This window comes from Ovis canadensis, chromosome 9 (genome assembly GCF_042477335.2).
Source record: "Ovis canadensis isolate MfBH-ARS-UI-01 breed Bighorn chromosome 9, ARS-UI_OviCan_v2, whole genome shotgun sequence".
NCBI classification, from domain to species: Eukaryota; Metazoa; Chordata; class Mammalia; order Artiodactyla; family Bovidae; genus Ovis; species Ovis canadensis.
The window spans coordinates 27,225,595-27,239,234 of NC_091253.1; the positions used below are offsets into that span (position 1 = coordinate 27,225,595).

Consider the following 13,640-nt stretch of genomic DNA (forward strand, 5'->3'; position numbering starts at 1 on the left):
AAAACCTGTCCAGGCTTGTTTGCAGTGATGGGAAGGACAGTCTGTGCATGATCAGACATGCTGAGAACGTTCGAATAGCAGGTACCAGTAGGAGGGGGGAGACCAGAGGAGCTTGGGGAATTGCCAGGAGATTGTTGCAGAAGCACAAAAGGAAGGTGAGGAGGGACAGAGTGGCAGGCAGCAGCAGCAGGACAGACGGAGGGATGGAGGCCTGTGATGTGCTCCCCAGCTGCTGCACCTTCTCTAACCTTCATCCGTTGTGGCAATGATGCACACACTCGACAGCTCCTGGGAAAGAGGGGGATGCTTTCTTGAAGTGTCCGCCTAGAAGAAGCAATAAAACACAGTCACTAAAAATGCCATCTTCTACTCACACCAGTGATCAAAGCTACATCTCCCGTTTCTCAGGAGAACAGCCGCAAGACTTTGCAACATACATTCATGTTGATTATTTTCTCAGAGTCTGGGCACTTGCAGACTCGGGACGCTGAGCACTGGACCCTGGGGGGCTCACATCAACCTCTTGAGTAGGGTTGATGATGTAAAGCAGGTGCCACTCTGTCAAGTTACTATGGAAACAGAGCTCTCACATGCCCAGCCCATTTTCTCTGTAGAGTACCTTTTATTTCGTTCGCTCAGGTCTAGAGATTTACTCTCAGGAGATAAATGGAGGTTGTGCACAAGTACAGAGCCACACGTTTCCTGCAGCGAAATCTATAAGCCAGTCTGAAAACAACTGTTGCTCTGTCGACAACTACAACACTGTAGAATGCATCTTTGTTGTGCAGGTCCGTAACACAATGGCACAGCTCCGTAACGCAAAAACACTTATGGACGCATAGTCCCATCTAGAAGGATAATTCATGACCCAGAAAATGAAGATAATATTTTGTTAATTTTTAAAACACGTTGCAAAATATCTGTGCAGTGTGAGTCATGCGTTGTGTGTGCGCGTGTGCGTGTGTGGAAGAGACACAGATTAATTCTGGAAGCAAATCCCCATTGTTAACCTCTGGTTGTCTGTGGGTGGCCAGGCTGTGAGGGTCTTTATTTTGTCCCTTATATTCCTTTGTGTCTTCACTGATTCCACAATGAACTTCTCTTTCTTTACCTGTATTAAAAGCGCAGGCACAGGCACACACACATAGCAACTACTGCACAAGAATACAAAGCCGTTGGGGAGACGGCGTGAGCAGACAGCATAACGTGAGCTTTGCACCCGCAGACCTGGGTGGCCGGCGCTGCTCTCAGCTCTGCTGTCAGAGTCTAGTCTCCTGATGCCTGAAGCAGGGCTGATGGACCGCCTTCCATGGTTCCTGTGTAGGCTCAAAGCATCGCAGCTGGAACTTGGTTTGATAGTTGCCAGCATGCTGGTTCCTGAGGACCCAGAGCCAGAGCACAGGGTATTAACAGGACATCCAGATGCTCCTCGGGCTCAGGCCTGGGGCTGCTGGAGCCCTCTTGAAGTCAGGGGGCTCAGCCTGGGTCCTGGTCCAGCCTGAGCTCTGAGTGACGTGCTGTCCTTCTCGTGTGTTGGTGTCGCCAGGAGAAACTGACGGGCGCCCCTTCTCCTGGGAGAGGTAGCTGCATCTCTGCCCCGTGCGTTCTGGTTGAGCTCAGGTCAGGCAGCCTCCTCCTGATGCCTGGAGGCACGTCCCTGGTGCCCTGGAGTCCAGGCTGCAGCACTCCCCTCAGAGCTGAAGCTGCGCTGTCAGAGCCCCGCAGGGGCACCTCCTCACACACGTGGCGCTGGCAGAAGAGGCTCTGGCAAGCCTGGCTCTGTCCTCGGTTGACATTCTCTTGCAGTTGGGCATTTTTAGTAAAGTCTGAGTTTAGATTCTGCCACATATGAGCTGTGCGATTTGGGGTGAGTCACCTCCATCTCTGGGTCCCTGCTTCCTCATCAGGGGAAACGAGGGAGTGGGTGTGATGATGCATAAAGGCCCTTGCAGGTGGCTGTTCTGAGGTTTGGTCATCAGCCCACCCCCAGCCCGAGTCCCTGGGGCCACCTTCTGTAGCTTGGAGCCTCTGCCTCTCCTCCAAGGATGCAGGAGGCCAGAGTGAGTCAAGGGGATGACTGAATCCACGGCAGGGAGAAGGCCACTGGTGACTCATGCCCTTGGAAAGAGCTTCATAGCCTGGCTTTTTTGCTTGAATATTCTCTCGAAAGCAGTTGCAGAATACCAAGCAGATTGGATGGACAGGAGCCCGATGTGTCTGGAAATCATATTGCTCTAAATTGTGCTGTTTTTTTTTTTAAATTTTTGGTGACGCAGTTAACCAGTGTGACAGTGTGCATCAGCCTCTGTGAAGGCCGCGTGCCCTGTAAGCTGTGTCTCACTGTTCACACAGTGCTTCAGGGAAACCAGTGCCCTGCCCTTTTCAAAGATGAGAGAACTAGCTTAGGGGTCAAGTGACCTGCCCAAGGTCACTGCTGGTAAGATGGCTAGAAAACACAATACTAAAGTACTGTGTACTAAAGTGATGGGTACTAAAGTGAAGGGGTGCTGGGAGGCTGATTGAATCCCCTTTGTCCTATAGCTGAGTGAACTGAGGCTCAGAGAAGGTGAGTGACTGGCCCAGGGTCACACATCTGAAGCCCTGCAGGAGCTCTTGGCCCCTTGACTCTCCCGGCCCAAGACTGGTGCATGGCGCTCTGTTCCTGGACTGCTTCTGCCCTTCGTTTAGGAAATTAACATCCTCTCTGGTTCCTGTTGTGCCCCATATTCTCCCTGGGGTTCTTGGGGTTCTTCTCCCTCAGTGTTTATATATGTATGAAATCAGGCTCCGGGAAAAGGGGAGGCAGGCTTGTGGGGCTGCCTGAGAAGATCTGCCTGCACCTCAGGCACTGGGGACGTGGAAAGAGAAAAAGGGACTTGAGACCTCCTCACAGTGTCTGGAAGACGTCTGCACCTAAACCCGTGCTTGTCTAAGAAGTGAATGGGTGGTTGGAACGTGCACCTCCATCATCCAGGACCAGGGGCCAGTAGAGGGGCCCCAGACTCTGCAGCCAAAAAGACTCAGCTTCAAACCCATGTCGACTGTGTGTCTCCCCTTGGGCTACTTGGAGCCTCAGTTTCCTTTTCTGTAAAAGATAGGAAGGGAAATAATAGTTCCTACCATGAGAGGTTGCTCAGAGGATTCAGCCAGTTCCCTTGCCCACATAATGGGTGACACTGTGTTCTTGTTACCCCATCATTGCTGGCAGTTCTGTCTTGGTGACGATGGTGATGGTGGTGATGATGGTGAGGCGATGGTAGTGATGTAATAGTGGTGATGGTGGTGATGGTGATGTCATGGTGATGGTGATGATGGTGATGTGATGGTGGTGGTGGTGATGGTGATGATAGTGATGGTGATGTAATTGTGATGGTGATGGTGATGATAGTGTTGTGATGGTGGTGGTGGTGATGTAATTGTGATGGTGGTGATGATAGTGATGTGATGGTGGTTGTGATGGTGGTGATGATGGTGAGGCGATGGTAGTGATGTAATAGTGGTGATGGTGATGTCATGGTGATGGTGATGATGGTGATGTGATGGTGGTGATGTAATAGTGGTGATGGTGGTGATGATGGTGATGTCATGGTGATGGTGGTGATGTGGTTGTGATGGTGATGATGGTGGTGATGGTAGTGATGGTGATGATAGTGATGTGATGGTGATGGTGGTAGTGATGGTGATGATGGTGATGTGATGGTGGTGGTGATGGTGGTGATGCGATGGTGGTGATGATGGTGAGGCGATGGTGATGATGGTGATGTGATGGTGGTGATGTAATAGTGGTGATGATGGTGATGTGGTGGTGGTGATGTAATAGTGGTGGTGGTGGTGATGGTGATGTCATGGTGGTGGTGATGGTGATGTCATAGTGGTGATGGTGGTGATGAAGGTGTTGGTCATGATGGTGATGATGGTGATGATGGTGATGTGACGGTGGTGGTGATGTGATGTGATGTGATGGTGGTGATGGTGGTGATGTCATGGTGGTGATGAGGATGATGGTCATGATGATGGTGAAGGTGATGACAGTGATGTTGGTGACTGAGGACGATGGTGCTGGTGATGATTATGGCGCTGGTGATGATAATAGGGTAGAGCCACTGCTCTGGGCTGGTTTGGACTAGTCTGGGGAGAGTCAGGGAGAGCAGGGAGGGATGATGACTTCCATGCCTCTCCACCCTTGGTCCTTCCATGTTGACAAAATAAATGAGTAACCATGGTGAGGATGTTGGTGTGAGGTTTCCTGCGGCTGGGCACAGTGTCTTTTTTCCTTAGAGATGTGGTTCATGAGCCCCAAGGAGAGAAAAAGATTGAGAAACAAAAACACAGCCTCCTTTTTCATTCCGAGGGCCCTCCTGCTCTGGGGACCAGAGCCTTCAGGGGACGGAACCAGGAGAGGCTGCCTTGTGTTCGCTTCCTGGACCCACAGTGCCCTCTGGTGTCTGGAAGTCAGGGTGTTGATCAAGTTTTCCTCTTTATGGCTTCATTCGATATTGGGGAGCTCTCTTCCCTTTGGGGGTGCACCGCTTTTCCCTGGGAATCTGGCACATGGGGGAATAAGGGTAAAGGGAGCCTTTGTTTTGTGCTCAGATGTGGGCTCAGGTGTTGGAAAGAAAGCAGGTTTGGGGAGTTGGGCAGACCTGGCTTGGACCAGCTCTGCAGTGGCTGCGTGAGTTTTAGGTGGTGTCTCTCTGAGGCTCAGTCTCATCGTCTGTAAAGTGGGGCCGTTGGGGCTGTGTTATAGGAGGTTGGCACTGCCTGGGAGAGTGCCTGCCTTAGGTCTGTAGGTAGGTGCATAGAAAGATCTTTTATCATTCTTCCTTTCATTCATCTGCTAGACACTATTACTCAGATCCGCAAAAGAGCGACAAGTGCTTCTTCAGGAGGCAGTCTTAAAGGACTGAGTACGTGGGACAGAGTGGTGGGTTCATGGAGCTCTAAAACCTGCCCTGGGTGGCCTTCTGGCAGAGAGCAGCCCAGATCTGGCGCTGGGAAGACCCACCCCACACACACCCAGTTTCCCTAGAGTGGAGAGTAACCAAGGACAGGGTAGGGAGCAGGCTTCACAGCCCCCCTCAGGAGTCCAGATCACAACTTATAGATGGTGAAGGCCTTTGAGAGACATGGGATGGAATCAGGGCAAAGTGTCTCCAAGCCATGCTTGGGTCAGCAACTCTGTACTCAGCATTTGGTAGACGGGGTAAAAAAAAAAAAATCCCAACAAACAACAACCCAAAAGCCCTTTCTTCAGCATATTCACAGGAATCCTGTCTGGCAATAAATAAAACTTCGTATGGATTTTGTGCTTGGATTTCACAGTGTGGTGCCCCAGAAAAAATATGCGAGCAAGTAGAAGAAACTCAGCTGAATTTTTTTGGGCTGGTTGGCTCCTAGCAGATAGAATTTTCAGTTCAGTTCAGTTGCTCAGTCATGTCCGACTCTTTGCGACCCCATGGACTTCTGCATGGCAGGCTTCCCTGTCCATCACCAACTCCTGGAGCTTGGCCAAACTCATGTCCATTGAGTCATTGATGCCATCCAACCATCTCATCCTCTGTCATCCCCTTCTCTTCCTGCCTTCAGTCTTTCCCAGCATCAGGGTCTTTTCCAATGAGTTAGTTCTTCCCATCAGGTGGCCAAAGTATTGGAGGGCAGTGAGCTCAGGTGGAGGGCATCACCTTCTCTCTCTCTCTCTCGTGGAAAAGGCCACCAAAATTTAGGAAAATGCTCTTACATAGTGATGTTTTCATTGTAGAAGGTGTAGGAAGTAGTGTATAAGGAGCTCTGGTTCGTTCAGAAGTGTAAGAGTTACCCAGTCTAGGGCCAGGCACTGTGCTGGAGGGCGGGGGAAGGATGGCACAGTGAGGGGCATGAGCTTTAGAGCAGGATTAACCCACTGTCTACACCTGAGAGTCAGGGTGGGTGGAGGAGCCAGGGTGGGGGTCAGGGTGGGTGACGAAGAGAAAGAATGGAGAATCACTGTGGCCCCTGCAGAGCTCGCGGGGCAGAGCCAGTGGTGGGTGGCAGTGTGGCTGCTCACACAGTCCTGACTAGCCCGCAGTCTGAGCCAGCTGGGAGCCCTTCCTATGAACATCACAGGGGTGCCTGGGGCCCTGCTCCAGGGGACGGTCAGACCTGCTCTCACAGTGACAGTTCTCTCATCTCAACATGACAGACCCACCTTGTGCCATCACAGCATGAAAGACCCGGTCTCTCCCACCGGATCTGGTTCTTTGTTTGGTGTCTTTAAAGGCAGGCAGTCTTTGAAATTGTGAGATGAGAGGATTTTGTGGAGGTGGAGATGGACTGCCCAGGTGGGTGGGAGTGGAGCGCAGGCTCTGCTACGTGATGGATTTTCTTCCCAGCACCTCCTTTCAGAGCTAGTGACCAAGTCAGGTCCTCGGATGGTCTCAGCTGTCTCTACATATCACGGGGGTCTGGTGCAGGTGAGACGTGGGCCCTTGCAAGGGATGATGGAGCCACTCTTATGTCACAGATTCTAGCTGAGAGGATGGCCTGGGGGCATTAACACTGGCGGCCAAGGTGAATTCAGCGGCCAGTGCTTGGTGACTCTTGTCTGGACTCGTCTCGGAGAGGTGCCTTGAAGTGGAAAGAATAGTGATGTGAGCCTTTTATTGACCGCTTTCATCTGCCTGCTGTTCAGTTTATGAGTACCAGCCTCTGCAACTCCTTGAAGGAGTCTGGGGCATGCCTGAGGGCACAGAGCGGTGGGTGAGGGTTTCTGGGGCCGTGTCTGACCCTATGTGCCACACTGTTAACACCACACTGGCCAGTGCCAGTTCCCTGCCCGCCCCTAGAGAGATGCCTTTATCTGGGATTTCTTGACCCTCAAAATCCATGTCCCTTGGGGGGAGGAACTTATTTTAGGCAATGACTACATTATAGAGCCTCTGAGCCATAAAATATAAAGTATATGTGTGCGTTTATATGTGTGAAACTTCTAAGACGTACTTACACCCTCTGCCTCTAGCTCTGTGTCTCATCCCCTTTGTTAACGACTGGCTTAATCAGCACCCCCACCTCCTATTCTTAGCCTGTGCCTTAATGTGCATTATTCGTGGTTATCGAGCTGGATAACTGTGGTCAAGTGCCTTCTATTTTTATCATAATTAAAGGATTTAGGGGGAAATAAGTTTAGCTGCCTGCGTGCCCTCAAATAGCCTTGTAGGTGGGGGCAGATTGCTGGGAGTTGGAATAAATAAAGGTGCCTCAGACCCTGTCCGTGGTGCTGAAGGACACACTGAGGAAGTTTTTAGTTCACGGGTTCTCACAGCCTCAGGCAGAGCCAGAATAGGAAAGTATATGCTTTTTCCAGCTCCGTCTGACACTCAGGCTCTTGCCAAGTCTCATGGCCCAGTCACAGGGAAAAGGGCCTCATACAGGAGGGTGAGAGCATTTATTGGAAGGGTAAGTGCTGGACTGGGAGGGCAGTGGAGGCCGAGGGCGCAGACCCTAGACGCCAGCTGGCTGGACTCAGATCCCAGCTTGGCCACTTAGCAGCTGTGTAACTGGCGGAGTCAGTTACTCAACCCCTGCAACCCTTGCTTTCCCCCATCTATAAACTGATAACTGCAATTCTACCAGCCTCAGTGGGTTACAGCAAGGACGGAGTGAACTAGTGAAAATAAATGACTTCTGTTGTTAAGAAGTACTCACAAATGTTGAGTATAATTACTGTTACGCCAGTGTAGTTTTTCCCTTTTTACACCAAATGACATCTTCTGCGTCCTCGGCAGCAATGAGGTCTTATCCCCAGGGGTGGCTGACAGCTGGGAAATGTCAGTGTCCCACACCTCTCCCCCACCCCCAACTGCAGGAGGACCTGTGCAACTCCCAGAGCCTCAGAAAGCCTGGAGGGCGTTATGAGAAAGTGTACCCCAGGTGGGCTGACTTAGAGGTATAAAGTATCTTTCTCTTTCTTCACTTCATCCAAAACAGCTTGCAGAGCATCTAGGAATAACAGCAGTCCCTTGTACTCACAAGTGTCTGCCAGGACTGACGCACAAGCTACTTAGTTTTGGGGTAGCTATTGTTGTCCTTGTTTTCAGGCCTGTTCACCATGTGACCAGGTGCAAGTGACTCTCTGTCTCTGTGTGGCCAAGCCAGGGATTGTGCTCACATATTCAGACACCACGGAGAAGTGGTTCTCAAACTTGAGCAAGCACCTGAACCACACAGAGGGTTTGTTGAACCAGCTGGCTAGGCCCCGCTCCCAGTCTGTCTGATTCCGTGGCCCTGGGGTGAGGCCGGAGAATCCGCCTGCCTAACCAGGCCCAGGGATGCTGCTGTGCCAGAGCTGCGCTCAAAGGATCACTGTGCAGAGGACCTCTCTGTTCCACCTGAAGGGCCTGCTCCGGCTCAGCCAGAGGGTGAAGAGGAATCCTAATGGGGCATCTCCACAGCAAAGCAGTGCTTTAGTTGGGATTTAGGGGGCAGGCTCTGATATTTAAGTAATAGAATAGGAGACATTTCTGTTTTCTCTTTGTATTCCGCCCAGTGAAGTCAGCATATGATCCTTGGAGCTCTGTTTCTTGCAAGTGGGCCTAGATGGGTAATTTCCTGCCAGACATTACCCTCTGGGGCTTCTGGTGAGATCATCCAGGCAGAGTGTGTGTGGAGGGAGTGAGGTTAGAGCTTTGACTTGGAATCAGGGCCCCCGATTTTGAGTCACAGCTGCCAGTGTGAACCGAGGGGAAGCCCCTCATCCCCGGGCCCTGGCTGTCATCTGTAATGGGTTTCACGTGCATTATCGACACTCATCCTTTTGTTTTTCACCCAGGTTTTAGTAATTCTATTCCATGATGACTGTGACATAGGAAGATGAAGCGAAGTGTATTTTCTTTTTATAGTTTATTTTTTATTGATATATAGTTTATTTGCAATGTTGTGATAATTTCTTCTGTATAGAAAAGTGACGCAGTGTGTGTATGTGTGTGTACATATGTTCCTTTTTATCATGGTTTGTCCCAGGATACTGACTATAGCTCGCTATGCTGGACAGTAGGACCTTGTTGTTTATACCTTCTCTATGTGATAGTTTTCATCTACTAACCCCAGACTCCCACTCCATCTCTCCCCTTTGTCCACCAGGAGTCTGTCCTCCATGTCTGTGAGTCTGTTCCACGCTGCTGCTGCTGCTAAGTCACTTCAGTCGTGTCCGACTCTGTGCGACCCCATGGACTGCAGCCCACAGGCTCCTCCATCCGTGGGATTTTCCAGGCAGGAGTCCTGGAGTGGGTGCCATTGCCTTCTCCGAGTCTGTTCCATAGATAGGTCCATTTGTGTTCTGTGTTAGATTCCACGTGTAAGTGATAAGTATGGCCTCTGTCTTTCTCTTTCTAACTTACTTCACTTCCTAGGACAATCTCTGCTCTCATCCACATTGCTGCAAGTAGCATTATTCTGTTATTTTGTATGGCTGAGTAGTATTCCATTGTATATATGGATATAGTCATCTTAAGTCAGTGATTTCCTTTTCACAGGCAAACAATGGAGGTTCCCGATATTATATTCCAAATAACAGAACCTGATGCTCTCTTCAGATTCCCATGTGCTCAAGTCATCTTCCGAAGCATTGTCTCAAGGCATCTCACTTTGGGCAGGAGGTGCTTTCCTCCTTGCATCACCGTGCTCACAGGTGATGAAATGAAGACCTGGCAGGGAAGGCAGCTGTTTCTGCTCAGCTGAGGCTCAGCAGAGGCGTCACATGAACCCAGGTCCTCCCCCAGTCTGGGCCTCTCCTCTCCTCCCCTGTCTCTCCTCTTTATCTTTCTCTCTCTTTCCTTGCTCGCGTCTCTTCCTGCCTTCCCTCCCTCCATCCCCTTTCCTTTTTTTTTTTTTTTTCACTTTGCCGTAGATCCTGAGCTCCACATTCCCTTTTCAGGAGCCCTCTGTGCCGACCTTTCCTGCTCTAGACCGGCCTCCAGTCTGTTTCCCGCTCCGCTCATTGACCCGCCTTACAGACCTGAGAAAGTGTTCTTAGGTCTCCACAGAATACAAGCAACTGACACTTCAAGAGCATTTTACAGTCTACAATTATATCCACTCTTGTTTTCTCATCTCAAGCAGCATGAACCTCTATCTTACAAATGATGACACCAAGGTTCCAGGAGGCAGCGTGACTTTGCTGGTGGGATGTCAGGGAGCAGCTTAGGGTGGTAACTTCTCTCTTCATAGCATCTGCAGGCAGCTGAGTTCAAGAGAAGGACTTTGGAAGGTGTGTTGTGCAGGCATGGTGGTGTTCTGTGATGCTAACATTATGTGACCCTGGAACATGAAATATCTGGGCCAGGTTGACTTTTTCTTGGGCACACAGCCTCCCAGGGCAGGAGCCCATCTAATGAAATACCTGGACCTCATGATGACTTGAAAATGGAAGTTTCTCAGTATGTGTCTTATTTCCAGTGCTGGCTTGGTTATCCCAACCATGATTCAAATTAAATAAAAAAGAGATGTTAGCTTCTTAGACAAAGAAAATATTCATTCATCTCTAAAGAGGCTGACTTTCTTAGACTGCAGGGGGAGCCCATCCCTGCAAACAAAGCAGAAGGGACTGGCTCTGGGATGCGTGTGCGCTCAGTTGGGTCTGACACAGACTGTAGCCTACCAGGCTCCTCCATCCATGGGACTTTCCCAGAAAGAACACTGGAGTGGGTAGCCATTCCCGTCTCCAGGGGATCTTCTCGACCCAGCGATCGAACCCATGTCTTCTGCATTGCAGGCAGACTCTTCACCACTGAGCCACTGGGGAAAGCCCTGGTTCTGGGACACCAGTTCTCTAAAACCAGTTTGCCGAGCTGTTCCCATTTGTGGGAAGCACAGGTCCTGCAGCGAGGTTCATGACACCTACTTCCCAGTGGAGCCTGAGACTTAGAGTGCTACACTGACCTGGCCGAGTCTGTCAGTACTGAGTGATGGAGCAGGATGTGAAGCTGCAACTTACTGGCTCTTGAAATCATTGTTTTCCTGCAACAGCCTGCGATTCACTTTGGCCCTGGGGTTTCATACCCTCAGGGCTAATTCTGAAGTGGGGGGGCCTCCCCTTGCATGCCCACGGGGCTTAGGAAGGGATGGACGCACAGGGAGCACCTGTAGGGCTCTGGGCCTGGTGGACACTGTTCACACGGTGTGACCCAGTCCCGATTCCCACCTCGTGGCACTCCGGTCCTGTGATCAGACAGATTCACCCAGAAACTTGCTGGACAGCAAAGATGGGGCTGTCCCTGCGACAGCCATGGGCACAACGGAGGTTCCGGAACTCTCTGGAGTCCTCCCTGGCTTCCTTTATTACACGGTCCTGGCAGCTCTGTGCCCTGCTGCCCCTGCCCCCTGGATTCCCACGGCAGGAGCCCCCCAGACCGCCCTTCCCCACCTGCAGCTGCCAGGAGACAGACTGGCCTGTGAAGGACTGGGTAACTGACCCCCAGACAAGCTCTGCGCCATGCCACCCCAGGGGCCCTGATCTTGGGGGTGTCCTTATTCTTCTTGATGTCGCCCTTTTGGGAAATCCTGAATTTCTCGTGTTGTAGGGAAGCAGGATTAAGCTGGCCCTGGCTACCTGGAAACACACTGCCTTTTGCTTTAGCTCAGAGCAGATGAAACATGGGCCTTGGAGACAGGGTATCTGGGGAGCTGAGCCCACACTGTCCCTGACCCCCAGCGTGCTGGCTTGAGCAGGGCGCCTGCCTCCTGAGAGGCGTTTGGGGAAACTCTGATGCTTCCCCAGGGAAGGGGGGCTGGTGAGGCCGAGCGGGGCTGACCTTGATCCCTGGGAAGGGAGAGCAGGGCTGGGTGCCCAGGCTTCCGCTGTCCCAACCTGCCTCACTGGGCCATGGAACCGCTGGGAAGCCACCAGGAATCCAGTGTCCTTGTGTGTTCGTGGGCTGCATGTGACTTGAGCGTGAAACACGGATGTGCTGGGGGGATGAGTTCAGTGCACTGATGAGCAGAGAGAGCTCAGAACATGACAGGTTGGGAATGTGACGTGAAGACAGGCTGTGAGCAGCACAGCTGTAATGTCCTCTTAGTACTGTCTTTAGTATCCCGTTCATATTGCTGTTGGCTCTGCCATTAATGCTAATGATAGCAACGCTAGCTGGTGTCTGGTCGCCGTTCCACATCAGAGAAACCACTTGCATCTGGACTGGTCGCCTCGTTCAACCTCAGCTGAGTTTCAGAATAGTCAGATGGAGGGACAGGCGGGCAGGGGGTTCATCCTCACCACGCAGCTGTGCGATTAGAGGCTGAGGAATCTCCAGCCACAGCTGCCCTTCCCTTATAGGGGTGGACGGGGAGGACAGTCTGACCCTAGCAAGCATCCCGTCAGCTCCCAGTTGTCCCGAGGAAATGGCCACTCAGGCAGTTTACTATGCACATCGCACGTGAGTTGTGGTGTCCTTTGCTGGCCGTGGGGGTGCCCAGTGGGGTGTGTGCTTTATATCTGAAATCCCTGGTCACCCTCGCAGTGATCCTGCCGATGTCACTCTGTACACTTTGAAGAGAGATGAGTGATGGCCTTCCAGGGTGGCTGCCTTTGAGGTCCCATGGCTAGAAAGGTGCAGTTGTGGGCCAGAGATGTCTGTCTGTCTTTCTCTCCAAGAACAGAACAACTTAGAATGTTCGCCCATAGAATGCACTTTGTAAACATTTTTAAAGTATTTGTGTGTGTGTGTGTGTGTGTGTGTGTGTGTATCTGTGTGCTTACATGCGTGCATCTTAATTTCTAGGTAAAACTAGAAATGTGTGATGTGTCTGTGAGAAAATGAAACCTCTCTCACGGGCTTATTTTAAGAACTAAGTAAGAAAATATTTGTAGAAGACATCCTACAGGGTCTAGCCCATAGTGTTTTCTTCTAAATACTACTTACAGGTTCATCAGTTCATTGATTCACTGAATGTCCGACATTCTCATTTCACAGATGGAAAAGCCCCAGAAAGAGGCGTTGGCTTGCTCTGTGGTCCTTGGAAAATTGATGGAGAGTGGGGAGTGGGATGAAGGTCTTGGTGGAATCCTTTGATTTGAAAGAGACGGTGTGGGAGCTGGATGGGAGCTAACGGGGTCCTCGGGCTCCCTGTTCCCGAGTTGCCCCCCTCCTGCGTCTCCAGGGAGCATGGGGGTGGGATGAGGAGGCCCCCACAGCTGCTCCATGAGGATGTGTGTCGCATGCTTCATCTTGAGTCGCTGGAACGGAGTGTGCCCCAGCTTAAGAAACACTTTTGATACCTGGCCTAGCCCAGCATTTCTGGTGTGATTTTCCCTCCCAGGGATGCTTGGGTTGTCACACTCGGGGAGTGGTACCCGGTATCCAGGGCCCCTGGAGGACACCCTGAATCACCCAGGGCAGCCTCCCCGCCCCCAGCAAAGACTCACCCGCCCGGTGCTGGGGGGCCCAGGTCGAGAACCCTCCTGCGGTCGATGCTTTGCTCACATGTGTGACCAGGGCCTGGAGTGGGGCGGCCACGTGGCGAGTTACTGAGAGGCAAGGCCGGGGCGTCTCACTCCCACCATCAGGAGCATGTCTGGTTAAAACGTGGACCCTGATGTAGGGGTCTGGAGAGAGGCCCATGAGCCTGCATTTCTTGCCCTCCCCCGGAGGCGTCCGGGCTGCAGATCTGCA

General features: G+C 51.6%; 1 protein-coding gene across 1 annotated transcript in view; it reads left to right on the plus strand.

The window, feature by feature from the left end:
- Nucleotides 1–13,640, plus strand: part of COL22A1 (collagen type XXII alpha 1 chain) — a 224,743-nt gene that overhangs the window by 74,757 nt on the left and 136,346 nt on the right. The gene's annotated exons all lie outside the window — the stretch shown is intronic.